At 45.7% G+C, this 24,055-nt stretch overlaps 1 protein-coding gene across 5 annotated transcripts in view; it reads left to right on the forward strand.

Annotated features, from left to right (window-relative positions):
- Nucleotides 1-24,055, forward strand: part of RERE (arginine-glutamic acid dipeptide repeats) — a 439,397-nt gene that overhangs the window by 87,846 nt on the left and 327,496 nt on the right. For 2 of the 5 annotated variants that reach the window (XM_051858112.3, XM_089301520.1), the window contains exon 1: nt 16,103-16,441. The exons of the other annotated variants lie outside the window; for them this stretch is intronic. The gene's annotated coding sequence lies outside the window, so the exon portion shown is untranslated. Of the gene's footprint in view, nt 1-16,102; nt 16,442-24,055 lie in introns of those variants that run through there. 5 annotated transcript variants of the gene reach the window in all.

Below are 24,055 nucleotides of genomic sequence, written 5' to 3' on the forward strand. Positions count from 1 at the left end.
AGCCTCCACCTGCAGTGCTGGCATCCTATATGAGTGCTGATTTGAGTCCCAGCTGTTCCACTTCCTATCCAGCTCTCTGCTGTGTCCTGAGAAAGCAGTGGAAGATGGTCCACGTGCTTGGGCCCCTGCATCCACATGAGAGAAGCAGATGAAGCTTCTGGCCCTTGGCTTTGGCCTGGTGCAGCTGCAATCATTATGATCATTTGAAGAATGAACTAGTGGATGGAAGGTATCTCTCTGTGTGTGATTCTGCATTTCAAATAATAAAATAAAAATAAATCTTTATTAAATAAAAAACTTAAAAATAGGTTCATAAAAATGGAGTTATAAATTAAATTAATGTGGGAAAAAAGCTGTTAGCATTTAATGTATGTGATTATTTCTGTCATTGCTGTCAAGACAGAGGTGAGACTACATTAATAAGGTGATTCAGTTTTGAGGTTTGATACTAACTAGCACTGAGAGACCTGTTTCACATGTTTAAGCTGTCAGAAAGATCAACATATTTGCCAGATTGTGATTAAAATTTCTAATGGGGGCCAGCAAACCTTCCACCGAGAGAAAACAGGTGTGAGACCGAGTTGCCAGATGCATGGGCTCTGGTCAGATGTCTCACTTCTACTCAGAAGAGGTTTTAAGAATCTCTGGGGTAGGAAAATCCCAAACCCTTCCAGTTCAGTGCTTCTGGAACCTTGTGTTGTAGTCTCAGGCCTTGGTGAGGGGTGGTGAGAGCATGGAGCTAACCCTGCAAACTCGAATGAGCTGAAATTTCTTGGGGCAGTGTCTTCAAAGTAATGTGATGACCTGTAGGAAAGCAGGAGAAATCCTAAAACTCACGCTTCTAGTTTTAATGGGACCTGGATGTATTTTACTTACAAATATACTTATTTTGGGATGTATGCTTTTTGTCTCCTCTTGGATGACACAGTTCTAAGAACAGTCCTGTGGTAGCTGATGAGGCTTCCTCTGACAGGTGGCCTGACCTGCTGCTGAGGGCTCTCACCCTTCTCCCTCATTGTGCCCTGTGACTTCCCTCTGCCTGACAGAGGTCAGCTCTGTGCTCTTGGCAGTTCCCTCATCTCCGTAAGGCTTGGCCCAGATTTCATTTCTCAGTGAGCTCTCCTCTGCCTGCCTATTTTAATACTTGGAGATGGTGCCCTACATTCTACACACACGGAATCCTGTCTTGCTCTGCTTTTGGATGTAGCATGTAATATCTTTATTAAATTTGTTGGTTAACTTTTTTTCTCATTACATGGCTTCATGAGGCCAGGACCCTGTTTTAATCACCCATGCATTGCAAGTGCTTAGAAACAGTGTCTGCTCTATACTTGTTTGTTGAATGAATAAAGCATCTGGTGGCTGGCGCCGCAGCTCACTAGGCTAATGCTCCGCCTGCTGTGCCGGCACCCCAGGTTCTAGTCCCAGTTGTTCCTCTTCTAGTCTAGCTCTCTGCTGTTGCCCGGGAGTGCAGTGGAGGATGGCCCATGTGCTTGGGCCCTGCACCCGCATGGGAGACCAGGAGGAAGCACCTGGCTCCTGGCTTCGGATCGGCGCAGCGCGCTGGCTGTAGTGGCCATTTGGGGAGTGAACCAACGTAAAAGGAAGACCTTTCTCTCTGTCTGACTGCCTGTCAAAAAAAAAAAAAAAAAAAAAAAAAAAAAAAAAAAAAAAAGGCCAAGTTAGCTTCTTTAATGATTGAATAAATTACTTAGGAAGATTTGAGAATAAACCATGCTGTGTGTCCTGAAGTGGATTCTTTTACTGTGAATATCAGCTTATAAGAAAGTATGTTTCACTGTGAGAGAAATGTCCCAGAATTAGATGGAGGGCAGCGGGGTGGTAGTGAGAAGGGAGGAATCACTCTTTTACTCTCTGGGACTGGTAGTAGATACGTAGTCTTGTAAATAAATTATTTCAGATGCTTTGAGAACTTTGACATCTTTAAGTCCATTATCTTTTGATAGGCCTGGTTTTACTAGTCTTCAGAAAATAGAAATGAGGAGAATTATTCGAATGCAACACTTAAGACTCTGTAGAAACCCTTTCATTGGTAAAGATGTGTCTTTGCTCTTACTTGAATCAGGCAGATGTCTCCATTATTTGTCCTCTGTCTTTATATTATTTAAGTTGCTGTTAACAGTCCTGTTCTGCTTTAGTCACTATATACTTAGAGTGCCTGCTGGGAAGGCATCAGCACTCCTCACTGACTTGTCTGAAATGCAGCCTGGCTCCTTCGGACATTATCAATGCCTTAAGGACATACATTTGTAACAAAAAGTCGTTTAGTGATGGATCACTTCATTTCCTCAAAATCATTGCACAGAATGCTGAAGCAGTAGCGTGTTGACATTGCTTGGCCACTGTGTGGCTCTGCTGCACTCTCCGTGGAGTAAGTGCTGATGGGAGGAGAGGCAGGAGAAGGGTTGGTTGCAGAGACAGGCACTGCCTTTTGTGACAGATGCTTTGCTCGCAGGACCCAGCCAAGCATCTGCCCAGACACACTCTCCTTCTCTGATCATATAAATAATGCAGCAGTGGTGGTAACATCAACACAAAGCAAAATGCTGATTTTGCTGCCTCTCCCCCCAACAGGGTGAGGTGCTTTATACACAGTGATTACTGATCAAACTGATGGGGCCATTGGCTGATTGTTTTAGTCATGCTCTTGCTGGTGGGTTCATGGCAGAGATCACGATTTCAATGCTAATAATGCCCAGCACTCATGGAGCATTTCCTGTGGGGTTGGCACTGTGATCAGCCTTCCCTTGAATTAGTTCATTTCGTCATTGTGATGACCTTGTGGAGTAGGCACTGTTATTAATCACACTTTTCCAGATTTGCATATGGAGGTTTAGAGATGAGCACATGAGCCCTGCCCAAGGTTACCGTGATAGTAAATTGTAGAGCGGGGAGCACTCTGGTGTCTGACTCCAGGGCTGGAGCCCTTCATCACTAGGCTAAATTGCTGGCCTGGGCAGTTCAGGGACAGCCAGCGCCTAGGTGGTATCTCCTCACCCCTTAAAACCACCCAGAAAAACACACTGGAAGTGAAACAGCTTTATCCATAGAACCAAAAAGAGAAACAAAAATTCACCTGGCTAGTGGCATGTGTGAGGTCAGAGAATTCCTGGGCTCGCAACCCGTTTTCCTAGGCAGTGCCTGCCAGTCCCTGTGTTTTGCCGGGTTCTCTTCCCTTCACCCTTCTTCAGTGTGGTGGGGGCTAACACGGAAGAGGCTGCGTTCTCACTAGACCCTGTTTTTAAAGAAAATTTGTAAAGTTCTAGAAATTTAACTGCTTTAGAATTTATAATTTTAGGGATTTACTTGCAAGGCCTGACACTCCCTTACATAAACTCTCTTTCCTGTGTTGGCCTAGCTCTTGTTCTTCCTCTCATTCTTTCTGACCATGAAATGGAGGCTCTGACAAGGAAACTTGGTGAAAGAGATGTTTGTTACTCGAAATTGCGTGTGCTTACAGTCTCATGTGCTAACCGCTCTTAACAACTGTGTTTACTGTTGGAGCTGGAAATACAGACTTTGATTATAGTTTAGCCAGCTTTTCTTACAGTGCTCTGCTGTAAATGGATTATTTTTAGTCTGAATGTTGCTGCAAGCCCTTTCCCACTGCTTAATTGATTCTTCAGTCACCACTTGGAGTGCACATGTCAGTGTTCCCACACAGTATGGTGGTTTATATGCAAATTACTGGACTCTTTTGATCATGTTTAATACTGAGAATGGAATCCATTCTGGTTCCTTTTTAGTTCTCTGATGGAAATCTAGGGGAGTGTGTGTCTGTCTCCTTTCAAGTTTATCCGAATAGCTCTTGGTGGTCATCGTAAAATTATCCATCTGAAACCCAGCAGCTTGCCAGTGAAATAGGTATCCTAGTGTTTGTTTTGCTACTGCCTAATGATACCTCTGTTTGAGTCACTGAATCCCTTCAAAGCATAACCCTTAAAGTGTGTTTTCACATCTTAATTTGCCACTTGGCACATTTAGTTCTAACAAACCAGAACTAAAGCAAATTTTGTTTGATGAGAAACTGCTTGCCAAGTTTTAATTTAGATCTTCTTAGAGGATTATTAATGAACTTGTGAAGTATATGTAAGCACTTTTTATTGACAAAACAATAGCATTAAAATTCAGCAAGATTCTCAACCAGAGACAAGCCATTGTTTGAGAGATATTGAAAACAGTTGTTGACCTCATGATTAGTCTGTAATTTTTTTTAAAAGATAGATTTATTTACTTATTTGAAAGACGAAGTTACAGAGAGGCAGAGGCTAAGAGAGAGAGAGGTCTTCCATCCACTGGCTCACCCCTAAATGGCCATAATGGCGGGAGCTGGGCCGATCTGGAGCCAGGAGCTGCTTCTGGGTCTCCTGTGTGGGTGCAGGGGCCCAAGGATTTGGGCCATCTTCTGCTGCTTTCCCAGGCCAAAACAGAGAGCTGGATTGGAAGTGGAGCAGCTGGGACTAGAACCAGCACCCATAGGGATGCTGGCATAGCATTGGCCCCGGTGAAACAGGTTTAACTTTTAAAATCATTTCTTCTGTTATTTACCTCCAGATTGTTGGTGGAGGGGCCAGTGCTGTGGTTCAGTAGGTTAAGCTGCTGCTTGGGATGCTGGTTCAAGTGCTGGCTGCTCTGCTTTGGAACCCGCTCCCTGCTGGTGTACCTGGGAAAGCAGCAGCAGAAGGACCAAGTGCTTGGGTCCCTGCCGCCATGTGGGAGACCAGGGTAGGATTCCTAGCTCCTGGCTTTGGCCTGGCCCAGACCTAGCACAGTGGCCTTCTGGTGTGTGAACCAGCAGATGGAAGTTTGTTTTCATCCTCTCTCTGTCTCTGTCACTGTGCCTTTCAGTGAATAAATATTTTTAAAAAAGGATTGCTAGATAACATGTTTATGCTTTTATTTTCTATTTTAGATGTTACTTGCTGAGTTCATTAAATGAGAAGTGAAGATTCAGCCTTTTAATATCACCTACTTTCTTCACATCTTCTCAATGAGATCACATCAGTTTGCGATTAATCAGTATCAAATATATTATTATAGCAGGACATATATTGTTATAGCATTTCTTGTATAACTTGTTCAGTTTCTTTCCTTAGAAGTAATAATTTTCTCTCCTTTTTTTGTTTCTTTGCTTAGTTTTGTGTATTTCTATCTCTACATCATATTTTCCAGCAGAAAGATAATGGGACATTTCAGGTGATCTGCGGGTCACTTTTGGGTGTGTCCTTCGGGAACCTTTGTCTTGATGCTGCCTTGCAGTGGGAAAGGGTCTTTCTTTTCATGTCATTCAGGACATCCCTTTGAGAATTTTTTCTCGTGGGTTTCTGTTTGGTTCTGTCTCTTGTTTGTGAATGATCTTCCTGAGCAGGGTACGTGGGAAATACAAGTTTCAGGCTGTGTGTGTATATGAAAATGGCTTTATTTTGTACTTCACCCATACTTTGGCTGGGTATAGAATTTTAGGCCAGATGCTATTTTTCTTCGGAATTTTGGGGATATTGCTCTGTTGTCTTCCAATTTCCAGGAAAGAAATCTGAGGTTCATACAGAGTCCCCTAAAGTGAAACCCAGTAGGGACCTTTTAGGATTGGTAATTATTCAGGTGATGCTTATGGAAGAAGTTGTGGACAGTGCCTTCTGAATGATCAGGAGAGTGAGAAGGCTGAGGGACTGCTATCTTACTGCCTTGCTCAGTCTCTCCTAGAGAATGTTCGTGGAATCAAACGTTGAAAAAGGTTAAGGTCGCTGTAACTATCAAATAGAAAAAAATCTTTGATTTATTTTTCTTCTTGACATGGCTTGGGTAAACAAGTTTTTGTGGTAATAGCCCTTTGTGTTTGTATTTTATTTTATTATCATTTTTATTCTTTTTTAAAGACTTATTTATTTATTTGAGAGGTAGAGCTACAGACAGAGAGAGGGAGAGAGAGAAGGATCTTCTTCCATCCTGTGGTTCACTCCTCAAATGGCCTCAGTGGCTGGAGCTGATCCTAAGCACTTGGGCCATCTTCTACTGACTTCCCAGGCCAAAGCAGAGAGCTGGATTGGAAGAGGAGCAGCCGGGACACGAACCGGCGCCCATTTGGGAGGTGGAGGCTTAGCCCACTATGCCACAGCACCGGCACTTATTATTTTTTTAAAAGATCTATCTATTTATTTATTTGAAAAGCATAGTTACAGAGAGAGAGAGAGAGAGGAGAAACAGAAAGAGATTTTCCACCTACTGGTTCACTCCCCACACGGTTGCGAAGACCAGGGCTGGGCCAGGCCGAAGCCAGGAGCTTCTTCTGGGTCTCCCATGTGGGTGGCAGGTCCCTTTCCTAGGCACGTCAGCAGGAACCTTGCTCTGTAGTTGAGCAGTGGGGACTTGAACCACTACCCATCTGGGATGCTGGCACTGTGGGCTGAGGCCTAACTTGGTATGCCACATAACTGGCCCCTACGTGTATTTTATTTATGATTTTTATTTATTTTCATTTTTGATAGAGGGGAGGAGTGGGCAGACACCCAATCAAAAGATGCCTGTAAAGAGCCAGGGTTTGGCCAGGCTGAAGCCTGGAACCCATAGCAGTCTGGATCTCCCCCCTGGCCGGGACCCAAGAACTTCAGCCATCATCTCTTACCTCCTGCCATGTGCATAGCAGGAAGCTGAAATCGGGAATGGAGCCAGGATATGTCTTCACCCCTGCACCAAACACCCGCCTGTTCTTGTGTTTTAAAGCAAACACAATATTGTGTGATACTGTGATTTTCTAAACAGTACCCTTTGAAAGCCAAATTAATTTTAAATTGATATATCTGTTTTACAATATTTGGTGTTTTTGTTTTAAAGTTTCCATAATATAACATCTAATTCCATATAAAATAGAGTACAAGAATGAAAAAGTTATTCTTTTTGATTGCCTGTGTAAAAAAAGGATAAAGGACAGAATCACCAAGTCGTATTTTGATGTTGGGTATATGATAAATATGTTTGGCATTCTGATGGAGTTTTAACATTATTTAAAAAGTTTTCCTTGGAAGTGGAAACCAGGGCAGAGGTTGTGGTGTCGCAGGTTAAGCTGCTGTCTGGAACATCCGCCTCCATGTTGGAGTGCCTGGGTACAAGGTCTGCATCCACTTTGGGTTCCAGCTCCCTGCTAATGTGCACCTTGTGAGGCAGCAGATGATAAGTACTTGCTTTCCTGCTACTTATATGGGAGACCCAGATCTAGTTCCTGGCTCCTGGCTGGCCCCCAGCAACTGGCGAGTAAACAGACTGATAAAAGATCTCTTTCTTCCCCCACTGTCTACCCGTACCACCATTGCTTTTCCTTTCCAAAAATACAACCACCAGCCGACTAAAAAACTCCACAAACTTTAAAGTAGAAACCAACCATTTTGTTGGGGGTATATTTTTTAAAAAATTTATTTAAATTGAGTTAATTTTTTTAGTAAGAGTTTTTATTCAAGAAAGATTGTCATTTCATTTGATTACAATGATTAGTATTAGTATAATGATTAAACATGAGATACGCAACAGAAAACGTGTCTGAAGTGGGAAGATCCGTTCTTTGCCTCACAGCTAATTGTTTCCATGAGGCCGTTAGCCATTTTGAACGATCACAAAAGATAAACCGTTTCTTCTCTAGTTACTCCATTAGCTCCTATTTATTGTTGAAGGCATCTTTCAAGATTTATGGTAAAGATTTTGTAACAAGTCTTATTTTAGGATAATGTGCTTTTCTCATAATCTGGACACCTTTTTGGCCTTTTCCTCAGGGACATTAATCCTTGACTGGAAAGTGTCCACTGGGGTGTTCTACAGACTGCAGCCACGGAGCCCAGCCTGCTAACACAAACATTTCTCCACCTTATAGCACACACTTCCTGTTTTTAAAGCTTTTCTGACCTTCCTGAGAAAAAGACCAATACAGCTATGGTTACATCCTGTGGATATTTTTATTAAAAAAAAATCTATTGAATTTTTGGAAAGCCCTCGAGTATAAAAGTGATTAACGCACTGAAAAATGTAAATAGTGCAGGACTCCCAGCTGGTCTTTGCTAGGCCTTCAATAAAATATAATAGAACCAGGTCAGCTTTTAATGTGCCTCTGTTTGTTCAATGTCTGCTACAATTGGAATGTCAGGAAAATCTCCCATTAAAGGACCTACCCTATTCTGGAGAGATTGTAAAGGAAGCATTTGGCAGTCAGTTCCTTTCACTTGTGAGAATGAACACGCTTTATGTCGGGATTGTTTAAACAGACCGCAGTCAGCTGATGGGGCCCTCCGGGTTTTCCCTGCAGTTTGCTTATTCTGAAGATTGGAGGAGGTGACCAGTGTTTAGATTTTATTATTAAGATTAGTCAGGTGATGTAAATGTTAGAGATTAGCCTGTGTCTTCCTTTGTCCTAAGTTGTATTTCAGCCTAAATATTTGGTTTTTCCAGTTGGTTAAAATTAAACTCTAGAATGGAAGTTCAGCGTTTGTCCTGACAGTTCTCACCTCTCACCCTCAGGGAAAGACAAGCAATCACCATGTGTTGCCCAGGCCAGACACTGATGAGACTGTGGCTTTTGCTTTTGTTGTAGCTAGTAGATCACAGTGTGTTTGATGGTGTAGGTAGAAAACCACTGGACTAGTATTGCTTTTCTGTGATGTTGAAACTGGCAAATCATTTTCATTGAACTTTTTGAAACCTTTAAGACTGTATTTTTCCTGAAAAAAAAAATGTGTATATTTTTATTTTTAAAAAGAGTTTAGTTTATTTTGAGGTATACAGTAATAGAGAAAATAGACTTAAGGATAATAGGTTTATTATTTATTTATTTGAAAGGCAGAGTTACAGAGAAGCAGAGGCAGAGAGAGAGAGAGGTCTTCCACTAACTGCTCGTTCACTCCCCAGATAGCCTCAATGGCTGGAGCTACATCAATCTGAAGCCCGGAGCCAGGAGCTTCTTCTGGGTCTCCCACTTGGGTGCAGGGGCTTGAGACTTGGGCCATCTTCTACTGCTCTCTTGGGCCATACCAGAGAGCTGGATCGGAAGTGGAGCCACCAGGACTCCAACCAGCACCCATATGTGATGCCAGTGTCACAGGAGGTGGCTTTACCTGCTGTGCCACACATAGGTCCTGATTTTTTGTTCCTAGATGTATTTTTGGGGCTGTGTTGGTAAGTATAAAATATAAAGGAAAGTTATAATTGAGGAGTTTTACTAAAGTCCAGCCCGTTTGGACTTTTATAACCTGATGTCACTTCTAGTTATTTTTCAAGAGTTTATTATGTAGATTTCAGTAGTAATATTTTGGCTGAACTTTACTCAGAAGTTTTATGTGTAAAAATAGAAAAGGAAACATCTACTAAAATTCGGGCATTAAAAGACTTTAGAAACTCGTGTTTTCTCTGACACACTGTTTGCCTAGTTAGTGCAATGTGTATGCTTATAGCTGTTTGTGTCCTTTTTTGTGCATGTGATCATCACCTTCCTAACCGATTAATTATACTTCTGTTGTTAGTACCTTTACCTATAAGGAAGCATAGGAGTAGATCATTAAATGTTACTGAGTGGAAGGTGGTAGGATAACTGAATAGGTAGGTAGGTAGGAAGTTTGAGAGCTTATATTAGTATATGCCTGAGTTATTTACATTTAAGAATTGTGAACTGTAGGTTAGGTAATAGCTCTCAAAGCTAAAGGAATGTTTTATGTTGAATGTGCTAATTCTGATTTCTGGTACTATTTTGAATAGAAGTCATAATTTCCTGTTAAGAATGATAGAGCATGCTGTTGATACTTACGCCAAGGCAAAGACATATCCTGGAACTCTGTGGGGAAGCCAGGACATGCAGGCTTTTACTCTGGTTTTCTAAAGGAGGATTTGAGAATGTCTGTAGAATATCGTGGTGGTCGCGCTCACAGGGAATTTACAAACGTGGATCTGTTGCTAAGAAGCAGGCTCAGCTGTGAAAATAAAATTTTGGAGTCAGTAACATGGAAACAGCTTGAGAGCGAATCTCCTCACTGGCAAGAAATACCATAGTGTGACCGGAGGATGTGCCGGGAATGCCTCTGTTAGAGGAGGCGTCATCGAAAGACACAAAGAATGGCCAGGCAGGTCTTCGATGCAGAGAGTCTGTAATCCCAAACCAAAGAAACATAAAACCAGAATAAGACTATGGGGACAGGAACTATTGTTGGTGGCTGTGTAAATTGGCCCAGCTTTTTGGTGGAAAATTTGATTGAATTTCTCTGGCTAGAAAAGTACATATCCATTAAGCTAGATGTTCCTGTTCTATATAGAAATGCGTACAAGGGTGACTTCAAAAAGTGTGTGGAAAAAATAGAATTAATTAAGATAATTCGGGGCCGGCGCTGTGGCACAGCAGGTTAATGCCCTGGCATAGGGCGCCGGCATCCCATATGGGTGCCACATCAAGTCCCGGCTGCTCCTCTTCCCATCCAGCTCTCTGCTATGGAAGAAGCTCCTGGCTCCTAATCGGCGCAGCTCTGGCAGTTGCGGCCAATTGGGGAGTGAACCATCGGATGGAAGACCTTTCTCTTCCTCTCTCTCTCTGCCTCTCCTTTCTCTGTGTAACTTTCACATAAATCAATAAATCTTAAAAAAATTTAAGATAATTCAGTTTTCCATGAACTCCCCCCCCCCCAGTATTTACACAAAAACATGAGAAGTTTTTTTTGAAGCAAATTTGTTCGAAATAGCAAGAAAATGTGGCAGCAGCCTCAGTTAGGGACTGTGTTAATAATTATGGTGCTTCACACTGTGGGATTCTGTGCAGCTCTACGCAGGAACGGGACATTAGTGGTCTGATGCAAGGGAGAGAAGCAGGTGGCTGTAAAATAGTAGGATTTCATTGCTGTCAAGTAAAATTGAAACAGAATGAACTCTTAGACACACAAGAGTGGATGATGTTCTTATGTAGGTGTGTATGTTTGTATGCTTGTGTTGTTGAAGAGAGCCTAGGAGAGTCTTCAACCTGTTAAGCATAGAATTGTTTGGATTTTCTGTAGGATCAGATATTACTCTCTCTTTTATTTTTAAATATGTTTTTTATTTGAAAGAGTTAGAGAGAGGGAGATACAGAGAGGGAGAGCGACAGAGATCTTTCATCCACTTGTTCATTCCTCAGATGCCTCCAGAGGCTAGGGCTGGGCCAGGAGTCAGGAGCTTCATACAGACCTCTCACTTGGGTGGCAGGGATCCAAGCATTTGGGCCACCCCCTGCTGCCTTTCCTAGGCCATTAGCAGGGAGCTGAATCAGAAGTGGAGCAGCTAGGACACAAACCGCTGCCCATATGGGATGCAAGCCACGTGGGTGCAGCTTTACCTGCTGTGCCACAATACCTGCTCCATATTACTATACTTTTAAGACATCTAACAGGGTTTCAGAAAGAAATATACTATTATTCTCTTGAAAACTAGAATTTTGTTGGTTTGTTGAGTTTGTAAAGGGGAAGAAGTAGATGTTTTGCATACAATTCTAATGGTGTAGTCTGCCTGTTGGTACAGAAGAGAGCCTTCCTGCATGGTGTGCTGTGCAGAATCAGCATCCCACACTACCACTTGCAGAATCCTCGACTCAGTCACGGTTTGCTTGAAGGACTCGGGCATTTTCTTGACATTTTAAACTGGGGTGAGCTAAATTACTTGATTGGAATGATTATACTAAAAATATTATCAGAAAGAATGTTGATTGTCTCAATTCCATACTTGAATTTTGGCAGATGTCACTAGTTGTTATTATTAGTTACATGATCCCATTTAGACTTTAATGCAATAAGGCAACCGTCTACCTGCTTTGGTGGTCTTGGGGAGTGGCCCCCAAGCTGCCGTCCTGACATGTGGCCTGGATTCTTACTTCTGTGGTAGTGACAGTGATAAGAGTGGATACGGCAGTGGCTCAAGGAGAAGGTTCTGGGATAACCTGACTGTTCAGTCAGTGCTGGGGTGCTGCTTCCCATTTCCCCTGTGTGCTGTTCCTGGTCATAGCTTTAATGTTAGTTTAACTAGACTTTGAATTTAATTATAACTGTTAGGATAAAGTCAGATGTCAGCTCACTTGGCTGCATGCTGAGGCCTGTAGAATATGGAGTGCTTTGCTCCTAACTGCATCTGTTGTCTTCTCTCATTATCTGTTAATGGCACTCAGGGTTGTTTTGAAAAATGAAGGGTGTTAGAAAACCAGGAGGTGGATTTTGTGTGGAATGGAGTTTAGGACAAAAGGAAGCAGCCACCTAGACGAGGCCGTGGAAGCATCATGTGGGAGCCAGGCAACGCCAAGAGGGCTCTGAGCAACAGTAATGTGTGTGCCGTGGCGGGAGGGGAGGGAGGAGCGAGCCGCAGTAGCCTTCATTTTTTAATCTCTTAATTCCAAGTGCAGAAGACTTGGAAAATTACAGTTCCCGTTGCATCAATGTCCATTTCTGGTCTGCAGCTCCCTTGCTTTACAAACTCAAGCATATTCTTCATTTTGAGGAGTTGAGGATGGGTTTGGGATGGTCTGTCACCACTGATTGGGAGTCCTCAGATCAAAAGAACTCTTATACAGGCCCCTAGTCAAGGAAATAGAGGTATTTTATTTTATTTTATTTTATTTTTCTTATTTAAAGAGAAAAAAAAAAACCCGAAGATAAAGTTACTTCTCTCAAGAGAGGAGTAAGGATTACGGTCCCCACCTCCTAGTGTACAGCAGAATTTGGTATTCCTTTTGCATTCCAAGAAGCTTGGAAGCAAAGCAGTGTGTAGAGTGCTTTCAGAGATGCATGTTCGCTTAGACTGCTCTCTGTGTGTAAGGTTTAGTCTTCTGTCCAGTTTACTTGCTGCTTTTTGCATATTTCTTAAATGTGAGATGAGTAGCAACAACTTGGCCTAAAGAAATTAACGATGGCTTACTCTTGTAAAGAAAAGTGCACTTTGCAGATAGAACCCTGGTTAGAGTGTTAGTGTTTTTATGAGTAACTGTAGGGATAATTATTTACATCTCTATAAAATGGGGATAAAATTCTTCTTTTTTACTATCTGTGCTTTTAAAGATTAGTGAAAGATGCAGTCTTGTTTGCATAGATGGTACTTATTTAGGTAGGCTAGGTGTTTAGGTGCACAAAAAATTTGTGCTAAGAAATGTGCAGAGAATATTTATTTATTTATTTATTTTCTGACAGGCAGAGTGGACAGTGAGAGAGGCAGAGAGAAAGGTCTTCCTTTGCCGTTGGTTCACCCTCCAATGGCCGCCGTGGCCGGTGCACTGCAGCTGGTGCACTGCGCTGATCCGAAGCCAGGAGCCAGGTGCTTCTCCTGGTCTCCCATGGGGTGCAGGGCCCAAGTACTTGGGCCATCCTGCACTGCACTCCCTGGCCACAGCAGAGAGCTGGCCTGGAAGAGGGGCAACCAGGACAGAATCTGGCACCCCGACTGGGACTAGAACCCGGTGTGCCGGCGCCGCAAGGCGGAGGATTAGCCTAGTGAGCCGCGGCGCCGGCCTAGAGAATATATAAGATATATAAAATATACAACATGAAGGTGGTTGTCCTCACGTCGTAGATTGGGGTGGTTGGCACCAGTACTGGACGATGAACAAACGTGGAGACTTCTCCACAGGAACTGATTATCTAGAAGGGTCTGTGGGCATGAATCAGAAAATCACAGCAGTGAGTTACTCAGGTCAGTGTTTTCAAGGAAGGGAACACAGTTGTGTGAGAACTTGGAACAGAAGGATTGATCGGGAATGGGGCCTGAGACTAGGCTTCTCTGCAGAAGTGAGGTTTGACCTCAGAACAAGAGGAGGAGCAGGCTTTGAGTTGTGCATGTGCCTGTGTGTGTGTGTGTGTGTGGGGTATGTATGTGTATGCCTTCCTGTGTGCATGTGTGTGCCTTCCTGTGTGTGTATATGTGCCTGTGTGTGTGCCTGTGTGTGCATGTGCCTGTGTGTGTGTGTGCGCGCGTGTGTGCATTGCCTGTGTGTGCATGTGTGTGTGCATGTGCGCAAGAGACAGCAGGGAGATTTTCCCTGCTACAGTGGGAAGAAGTGCAGGCCTCAGGAGAACCCTGCAACTTGGGGAACGGGAATGGCTCTTGTAACTGGGTGGGTGTAAATGTCATAAATGCTCTCCAAGTATTTGGGATCTCCAAGAGACCCAGCAGAGCAGGAATTCAGAATAGAGCAGTTGGTCCTCTCCAGCCTTTTCCAACTCAGTGTAAATCAGGACTTTGGAAATACTGTCTTCAGGCCCTGCCAGGTGCCGGGTACCGGGTGGTGCTGGCTGGAGAACGGATGCCACAGGAGTGGCTTTTGTCGTGGGGCTTTCGGGCTGACTCCATTTTGGGCATATAGGAGTGGCATCAGAGCCACTTGGTTATGAAGCAGGTTTTCAGGCACAGGTCCCATCAGGGGCTGCTCCTGTGGAGTGGCGCCTGGTAGACCCTGTGGCGGAGCGGGAGGTACCCTACAGAGCACCTTCAGTCTGTGCTGATCCCGGTCACTCAGTGGGGCAGATTCATGACTTCGTCAGCTCTTGCTCTCAGTCCACGTGCTGTATTAGTAGTAATTTAGATATCTCCTATAGAATAACTTTTCTTCAAAAAGTGATCAGCAGAATGATCTTTAAATAGCAGATGTACATGTCAGTTTGCATATTGTGCCAACAAGGCAGGACCCCTGGTTTCTACTTTGGACCCCCCACCCCCCACCCTCACAATCTGTCTAAATGTCTCTGCCTGCCCTTTCTGGGGCTTGTAAGGTTAATTATCTTTTTTTTTTTTTTTTTTTTTGACAGGCAGAGTGGACAGTGAGAGAGAGAGAGACAGAGAGAAAGGTCTTCCTTTGCCGTTGGTTCACCCTACAATGGCCGCCGCGGCCGGCACGCTGCAGCCGGCGCACCGCGCCGATCCGATGGCAGGAGCCAGGAGCCAGGTGCTTTTCCTGGTCTCCCATGGGGTGCAGGGCCCAAGCACCCGTGCCATCCTCCACTGCACTCCCTGGCCACAGCAGAGAGCTGGCCTGGAAGAGGGGCAACCGGGACAGAATCCAGCGCCCCGACCGGGACTAGAACCCAGTGTGCCGGCGCCGCAAGGTGGAGGATTAGCCTAGTGAGCCGCGCCGGCCGGTTAATTATCATTTATGAAGTCATTTGAGAGTTCCCTGAAACTTACTTGGAAAGTGAAAAGTTGTAATAATGAAGATACCAGAGGTGATCATTTGAATTGTGAACTTGTGACTTTCTACTTTGGGTTGACACTAAGTGAGCTTAATGCTTTGAGTTCGTATTTTATAGGAATTATGTTTTAAAAAGTTTTCTGCAGAGTATCTTCTTTAAGAGGACGATGATCCTGGCTCTTACCTATAGCGACTACCTGGTGTGAATGTAGTTTAACAAAATTTTAATAAAATCTTAACAAGTTGATAGATTTTTACCAGACTTTATCCGGGATGGGGAAGATACTAATTTTAAATTAATGGTCAGAAATTCTGTTTAGGTGCACAAAAATTGAATTAGTGGAGGAGTCTGGAATGTGGTATCAGTGGTTGTGTTTACAGCCACGTGGTAAGGAGTGAGCATTTGTTTCGTCATTATTAGCTATATGAGTGTAAGCTTAGTTTAAGCTGCGCCTCATCTAGCAGATGGAGCTTTCTCTTGAAAAGCGATCGCAGAGTTGGAAACAGATGACTTAGAGGATTCTTACGCTGTAAGGAAAATTGAGTTCAGAACTGTAGTCGGGACCCCAAACTGCCGCTTTCTCCGGTGCATCTTCCAAACGGGCTTGCTGTGAGTTGGGACGAGGCGGTTGGCGCGGCCATTCCTGGCAGCTCCAGGGTGTGTGGAGTGCTGATCGCTCCCGCTCCCGGGATGCGCTGCCTCTCCAGCGTCTTCTTGCAGATGCATTTTCTAGCTGACCACGCTGTCCAGAGCCGCCATCAATCACGCAGCCGGGGCTCCGGCTGTCGGGAAGGGAGGGCGGTGGAGCGGAGCCGGGCGCCGAGCGGGCGCAGCCCGCATTGTGTGCGCGCGCGCGCGCGCCCGCGGCGGGCTCCAGCCCGGGTTTTGCTGGCCGCCGGCGCCGCCGCGGGGACGCTGCTCTTTCTCTCCCGGCGTCTGGGTCGCAGGCATGTGGCGTTGCTGGCGCGGCCGCCCGGGCTGAGGGGCGCGCGAGCCGAGCCGAGTGGGGTGGCCGTGGCGGCCGGCGAGGGCGCCTGCACGCACCGCGCAGCGCCGGCGGGCCCGCTCGGTCGCCGCCTGCCGGAGCCGCCGGGCGCGGGACCCGTGCCGCGCGCTGTCCGGCGGCCGCGGGGCCTCCTTTTGTTCAGCAAGTGCACCTCGCCGCTCGCACCGCGCCCCGCCCCGGCCCGGCCGGGCCGGTGCTGCGGGAGGACCAGGCCCGGGCCCAGCCGCGAAGTTGGACGAGCGTGGGCGCGGAGGCCCCGGAGGTGGGTGTTGAGCGGTGTTCCCGGTGGCTTTCCAGGAATGGGGGCCGGGGTTGTGGGCCCGGCGCCTTGCTCTTGGGCTTCCTCATTTCTTAATTGCCCCCAACTCTTGGAATCCCAGTGAAATGCACTGAGCAGGAACCGCCTGTGGGGCCGAGGGCACCGTTGTACAATGTGTGCGGCTCGTTTTTCTCTGAACCCCAAGTGTTTTGAAGATGAGCGGTGGGTGTACAGTGCAGAAGTCTCTGAGTGGCTTTGCTTGCAGTGCAGCAAGTTTAAGTTTAAAACAGGATTGGTGAACTTGATTATGGCAGTAATGTCGGGCTGTTGAATGACAGGATACGGTGTGCTTCCTGGGCCAGATTGCCCTTCCTTGCCCGGGTAGCCACAACACAGGGGAACACTGGAGAAGGTAGCTCTGACTTCAGACTGTAAAAAGGTTCCTGCCGGAGCGGTGCCCCCTCCCCCGTTTAACCCAGATCGTGCTCTGAGGCTGCGGGGAGACCTGCGTGACCGCTCTCTGCCGAGAAAGAAGCTCTCGCGGCCGGTCACTGCTTTCCTCTCTGCGGCTTCGCTGGGGGACACTGCTTGGCTGGGGGCCCCTCCGCCCCAGGCGCCGCGCCCAGAGGTCACCTCCTGCTTTGGAGCTGTGCTTGTGTGCGTGAAGACCGTGATGCCGAGCCCAAGTTGGGAGCAAGGTTGACAGAGCCCTTAAAATTCTCAGCCAAAATTCCTGTGTTTCCTTCTGGCTTTTTTTCCTTTCTGGGGGCTCCAAATTTAAAGTAGACAAGATTCAGAACCTCACAGATGGGAACAATATCCCATGTGGACTGGTTGATCTGTGGGCAATTATTTCCAGAAGCATAACCAACCCTGCATTTCTAGGCGTGTGTTAGATTTGCGCCCTGAGAGGCAGTTGCCTCAGAATATTTCCATCCTAGTAAAATAGCACAAGGCAGAATTGTACCTGCTTAATGCGGCGTCAGAGTACTGTGGGTGCAGCAGTTTGCATTTTTCCCCTAACTCTGTAATCTAGTAGTGCTTCAACTATTTTATAAAGATCTTTGGGGCCAGTGAAAGGTGTTTTCCAGTCCACAGCACTTGAGTGCTCATTGTGCTTGGCAGGGTGCACTTGAAACGTTGTTTGATCTGGTTGCGAGATAAAATTGGCTGAGATCACCCCCTTTCCTTTCCTGTGGCCGTTGCAAGTGATGCATCAATGAAAATGGTTCAATAACATATTTAAGACATAACCCACATTCACTCACTCTAAGAACATTTTCAGAAAAAGGTTGTTGAGATTTTTGTCTTGTTTTGTGGCTTTTCATTCATGAATTGAGGTGAGAACTGATGTGCTGTAACTGCACCACTTCCTGTGTGTGTGTGTGTGTGTGCGTGCGCGTGCAGCTCATAGGATTCTCTTTGAGGCTGAAATGATTTCTGAACTGTTGTAGTGTGTGTGTTCACATTCAGGTACCTTCAGCTATGTGCCAGTCTATTTTCTCATCGTCAGTTGGGGGGCAGAGTGTGAAGAAGAACCCTGTCAACCTGTCGGTAAGGTGCAGGGAGTCGCCTGTGTGTGGTGCAGACCAGCTTTTCGTTTTAATTAGTGCAGCTGTCCAGCTGTTAGGTCGGAATGCATCGGCTGCTTCTGCGGGGTGGTTTTATCTTACGCTGGAGGTTTTATGGACTTGGCTGGCTTTATTTCTTAATCCCTCTCCCATGGCCACCGTGCTAGCTTTCAAGCAAATGATAGAACAAGACAGACCTTTGTTTATTCGTGTAATAGTTTACTTGTGAGAAATTTATTTTTGGCTTTGAGGAAGTTTGTGAATCGTGTAACTTCTTAGCAGCTGTTACATCTACCATGCTTTTCCAGGGACATGGGGTTTTGCTTGCTATTGTGTTGTCTGAGAAACCAGTGGAATCATCCATTTTATTTATTTTTTTTTAATTAAGATTTATTTACTTCTTTGAAAGAGTTACACAGAGAGCGGAGATGCAGAGAGAGTGGTCTTCCATCCAGTGGTTCACCCCCCCAGATAACCAGAATGCCCGGAGCTGTGCCTATTTGAAGCAGGAGCCAGGAGCTTCTTCCAGGTCTCCCACATGGGTACAGGGGCCCAAGGACTTGGGCCACCTACTGCTGCTTTCCCAGGCCACAGCAAAGAGCTGGATCAGAAGCAGAAAAGTTGGAACTCAACCAGCGCCCACATGGGATGCTGGCACTGCAAGCAGCGGCTTTATCCACTATGCCAGAGCGCTGGCCCCTTACCTGTTTTATCAAAACATAAGAAGCCAGTATTTTGTTTAGGAAAAAAAAGTTCTCTGTGTGCTAGTGTACAGACAGCTTATAAACCTCGCTTATCGTCCATGGAGGACGTGGCTCACATGTTCCCCCCACTGCAGAGTAGGTGCTGAGAGGCTGACAGCCACTGACTGCCTCCAGCGGTGCGGCGGCTGCTGACGACTCAGGGTTCAGATGGCTCATTTCTCCTCTAGGGACCTGTGTGCCCAACTTTTAATTTTTAAAAAATTTTTAAATTTAATTTAATTTTCTTTTTTTTGATGGAGTGCACAGTGAGAGAGAGAGAGAGAGAGAAAGGTCTTCCTTTACTGTTGGTTCACCCTCCAATGGCCGCTCCAGCCAGCGTGCTGCGGCCGGCGCACGGCGCTGATCTGAAGCCAGGAGCCAGGTGCTTCTCCTGGTCTCCCATGGGGTGCAGGGCCCAAGCACTTGGGCCATCCTCCACTGCACTCCCTGGCCACAGCAGAGATCTGGCCTGGAAGAGGGGCAACCGGGACAGAATCCGGCGCCCCGACCGGGACTAGAACCCGGTGTGCCGGCGCCACAGGTGGAGGATTAGCTTATTGAGGTGCAGCGCTGGCCTTAATTTTTTTTTAAAGATTTATTTATTGTATTTGAAAGTCAGAGTTTTATATATATATATATATATATATATATATATATATATATATAGAGAGAGAGAGAGAGAGAGAGAGAGAGAGAAAGAGATTTTCCATCTGCTGGTTCACTCCCCAGATGGCTGCAATGACCGTAGCTGCACCGATCCAAAGCCATAAGCCAGGAGCTTCCTCTGGGTCTCCCACATGGGTGCAGGGGCCCAAGGACTTGGGCCATCTTCCACTGCTTTCCCAGGCCACAGCAGAGAGCTGGATGGGAAGTGGAGCAGCCAGGACTTGAACGAGCGCCCATATGGGATGCCGGCACTGCAGGTGGCGGCTTTACTTGCTACACCACAGCACTAGCCCCCCCAACTTTTAAATTTCAAAATATGGTATTGGCCCTGAGTTATTAGGAAGTATTTAAGGGTGAGTAGATTGGAATCTTTGCTAACATGAGGCTTTTCAGGCTGTAAAATGGATTGTGATGTGAATGACACCTTTTCTCTTGCTGGTTGGGTGTGTGTCCTTGCTGTGTGCCTTCCTACTGGGGAGACGCTGTGGGGCTGTGACCACCACGACAGGCTTCTGGGATTCTTCACTACATTTTTAAAAGGCAGTAATAATTGTAGAACTAGCATTGATTGAAGTCTGTTTATAAACAAAGCTAATGTGTTGCCTTTTCAGAGGCCCTGTTCTCCGATGGAACGCAGGAGGTGAAGGGCGCTGGCGCGGTGAGGCTGAGAGGCAGGTTAAATCAGGCTGAGCTGCCTTTTTTTTTTTTAATTCTTTGGAGAAATTTATCCTTCTTAACAACTCGGAATGAGGAAATAGAGTGTAAAATTTTCTTGAAAATGCAAACATTTCCATGTAACTGATCCAGATAATATTTTCCCTAATTAAAATAAATTAAAACATTTAGATTGCCAATGGAGACTTCTGAATCCAAGGAAAAATAGAGGAAGTAAAGAAGTGTTGCAGGTCCAACCGGATGAGTTACTTCAGAAGTTTGTTTGTAAGTCTTACTGTTGTTAAGACTGTATTTTTAAATTGAAAATATTAATGGTGATTGGGATCTTAGACTTATTCTCTAAGATCTAATTAATCCATGATATAGTTTGATACACTTAATATTTGTAATGAAAAACATCAAAGCAATAATGTTGACAGTTAGTAGGAAAATCAGCATAATTTTTTTTTTTTTTTGACAGGCAGAGTGGACAGTGAGAGAGAGAGAGAGACAGAGAGAAAGGTCTTCCTTTGCCGTTGGTTCACCCTCCAGTGGCCGCTGCGGCCGGCGCGCTGCAGCCGGTGCACCGCGCTGATCCGATGGCAGGAGCCAGGAGCCAGGTGCTTTTCCTGGTCTCCCATGGGGTGCAGGGCCCAAGCACCTGGGCCATCCTCCACTGCACTCCCTGGCCACAGCAGAGGGCTGGCCTGGAAGAGGGGCAACTGGGACAGAATCTGGCGCCCCGACCGGGACTAGAACCCGGTGTGCCGGCGCCGCTAGGCGGAGGATTAGCCTAGTGAGCTGCGGCGCCGGCTAGCATAATCTTACTCAATTTTTAATGCTATCACATTGAGCTGTGTTGGTGTAATTAATCAGTTTATTCAGTATAGCAACTATCTAGAAGGTATGTGTCTTAGTCCTTTTTATTTATTTATTAAAAGATTTATTTGAGAGGCAGAGTTACAGAGAGAGAGCGAGAGACAGAGATCTTTCATCCGCTGGTTCATTCCCCAGATGGCTGCAATGGCCAGAGCTAGGCCGTAGCGAAGCCAGGAGCCAGGAGTTTCTTTTGGGTTGTGCAGAGCCTCAAGCCACTGGGCCATCCTCCACGGCGCGCTCAGGTGATAAGCTGAGAGCTGGATTGGAAGAGGAGCAGCTGGGACATGAACCGGCACCCACATGGGCACAGGCCTCTAGAGACTTAACCTAGTATGCCACAGCAGTGGTCCCATGTCTTAGTCCTTTTTTTTTTTTTTTAACTTTTATTTAGTAAATATAAATTTCCAAAGTACAGTTTATGGATTACAACGGCTCCCCCCCACCCAGTAACTTCCCTCTCACTTGTACCCCTCCCATCTCCCGCTCCCTCTCCCATTCACATCAAGATTCATTTTCAATTTATATTTATATACAGAAGGTTAATTTAGTATATATTAAGTAAAGATTTCATCAGTTTGCACCCACACAGAAACACAAACTGTAAAATACTGTTTCACTACTAGTTATAGCATTACTTCACATTGGACAACACATTAAGGACAGATCCCACATGAGGAGTAAGTACACAGTGACTCCTGTTGTTGACTTAACAATTTGGCGCTCTTGTTTATGGCGTCAGTAATCTCCCTAGGCTCTAGTTGTGAGTTGCCAAGGCCATGGAAACCTTTTGAGTTCGCTGACTTCGATCTTATTCCGACAGGGTCGTATTCAAAGTGGAAGTTCTCTCCTCCCTTCAGAGAAAGGTACCTCCTTCTTTGATGGCCCTGTTCTCTCCACTGGGATCTCACTCGCAGAGAACTTTCACTTAGTTGTTGTTGTTTTTTTTTGCCAGAGTGTCTTGGTTTTCCATGCTTAAAATACTCTCATGGGCTCTTCAGCCAGATCCGAATGCCTTAAGGGCTGCTTCTGAGGCCAGAGTGCTGTTTAGGACATCTGCCATTCTATGAGTCTGCTGTGTATCCCACTTCCCATGTGGGATCGTTCTCTCCCTTTTTTATTCTATCAGTTAGTATTAGCAGACACTAGTATTGTTTGTGTGATCCCTTTGACTCTTAGTCCTTTATAAAAATTTATTTCTGTATTTGAAAGGCAGAGGTCTTCCATTTGCTGATTCTCTCCCTAAATGGCCTTAGCAGCTGGGGCTTGATCAGGTTGAAGCCATGAGCTAGGAACTCTCTCTGGGTCTCCCACATGGGTGGCAGGGGCCCAAGTAGTTGTGCCCTCTTCCTCTGCCTTCCCAGGTGCAGTAGCAGGAAGCTAGAACATAAGCAGAGCAGCTGAGATTTTGAACTGGCTCTCTGATCTGGGGTGCTGGCTTCATCATAAGTGGCAGTTTAATTTGCTGTGCCACAATGCAGGCCCTTCCTAGGCCATTTTGTGTTGGTATAACAAAATACTACAGACTAAGTAATTTTTAAACAATTAAAGTGTAGTGGACTTGCACTTGCGGAAGTCTAAGAGCATGGTGCTGCCCTCTGATGAGGGTCTTATGGCTATGTCATCCACGGGAGAAGGCAGAAGGGCCAGAAAGCACCTTGGGGAGAGCGTGAGGGGAGTCGAATTTGCTTCTGTGGCAAGCTGACTCCTGGGCTAATTAACCTACTGTATCGATCCCTCAGTAAGGGCTCACTCTCCTCCCTACCCTGTCGCATTGGGGATTAAGTTTCCAACACAAGAATGTGGCAGGGGTAGGCCAGTGGCACACAGACCACAGCTGTATGTAAAATGGTAGGACCATGCCTGGCATGTATTAACAGAGAATACCTAGTATAAGAAGCAGCAGTGTTTGGGCCGGCATTGTGGTGCAATAAAGCTGCAGCCAGTGACGCTGGCATCCCACAGGGACTCTGGTTGTGTCCCAGCTGCTCCACTTCAGACCCTGCTTCCTAATGGCTTGGGTAAAGCAGTGGAAGATGGCCCAAGTGTTGGTCACCTGCCCCCCATGTGGGAGATGTGGAAGAAGTTCCTGACTTTGGCCTGGGCCAACCCGGGTTGTTGGAGCCATCTAGGTAATGAACCAGCAGATGGAAGATCTCTCTCTCCCTCCCTGCCGTTAACTCTGATTTTCAAATAAATAAATCTTAAGAAAAATAACCATTTATACTAGGTACTGTTTTAGTTGCTGCAGATAGAATAAAGTGACAAAGCCTCTGTCTTCACAGCACTTACTGCAGTGGAGGAGACAAAACAAAAAGGCACAGGTGATTGGTGAAACTTCCACGGTGACATCTGTTCATGTCAGCAAGAAGTTTAACATCATCCCTTACAACACGGTTTCCTTCTTCCATGATAAAAGTGGGTTTCTTATACCACCAGAAGGACTTAGCAGTCGTTAGCAGCTTTTGGTTTACAGGTAGCATAAAGAAGGAGGAAGAGATTTTCCTGAGAAAGGGCAGAAGGAAAACAGAACAGAAAAGAAAGATGGTGATTTGCCAGTGTACGTGCACGCAGTGGAAGGGGATATTTTAAATCAGGGCCTTCCATAAAAGGAGACGTTGTGCAGCCAAGAGCAATCATCATCGTGATGTAAAGCTGTGTGGAAAAACCTAGATGCCAAGCTGTGTGCAGCGTGATCTCAGCTGTGCACACATCCACGTCTTCCCAGGGGAGGCAGAGGAAAGAGGTGGGAAAGAAGCAGACCGAACGTGGATGGAGGGTAACAAGGCTGATGTGTCTGGATTATTTAACCCTTGCAGTGTTAAGTCAGTCTGAGGGACAAGTGAAGAAACTGAGCCGTGGGAACTTGAGCAATTTGATTGTGGCTTCCCAGCTGGTAAGCAGTGAGACCAGGATTCCGAGCCAGATCCTCATCCCCTGTGCCTAACTTTGAGTCTTGAGTTCCTCTTACCCTACAAGAGTGAGTTTTCTTAAAAAATATATTTATTTTATTTATTTAAAAAGAGAGAGGCTGAGAGAGAGCTCGATCTGCCATCCACTGGTTCGCTCCCCAAATGCTGCATGGCTGGCACTGGGCCACGCTGAAG

This window comes from Oryctolagus cuniculus, chromosome 7 (genome assembly GCF_051225735.1).
Source record: "Oryctolagus cuniculus isolate XC-2025 breed Fujian yellow rabbit chromosome 7, ASM5122573v1, whole genome shotgun sequence".
In the NCBI taxonomy this organism is placed as follows: domain Eukaryota; kingdom Metazoa; phylum Chordata; class Mammalia; order Lagomorpha; family Leporidae; genus Oryctolagus; species Oryctolagus cuniculus.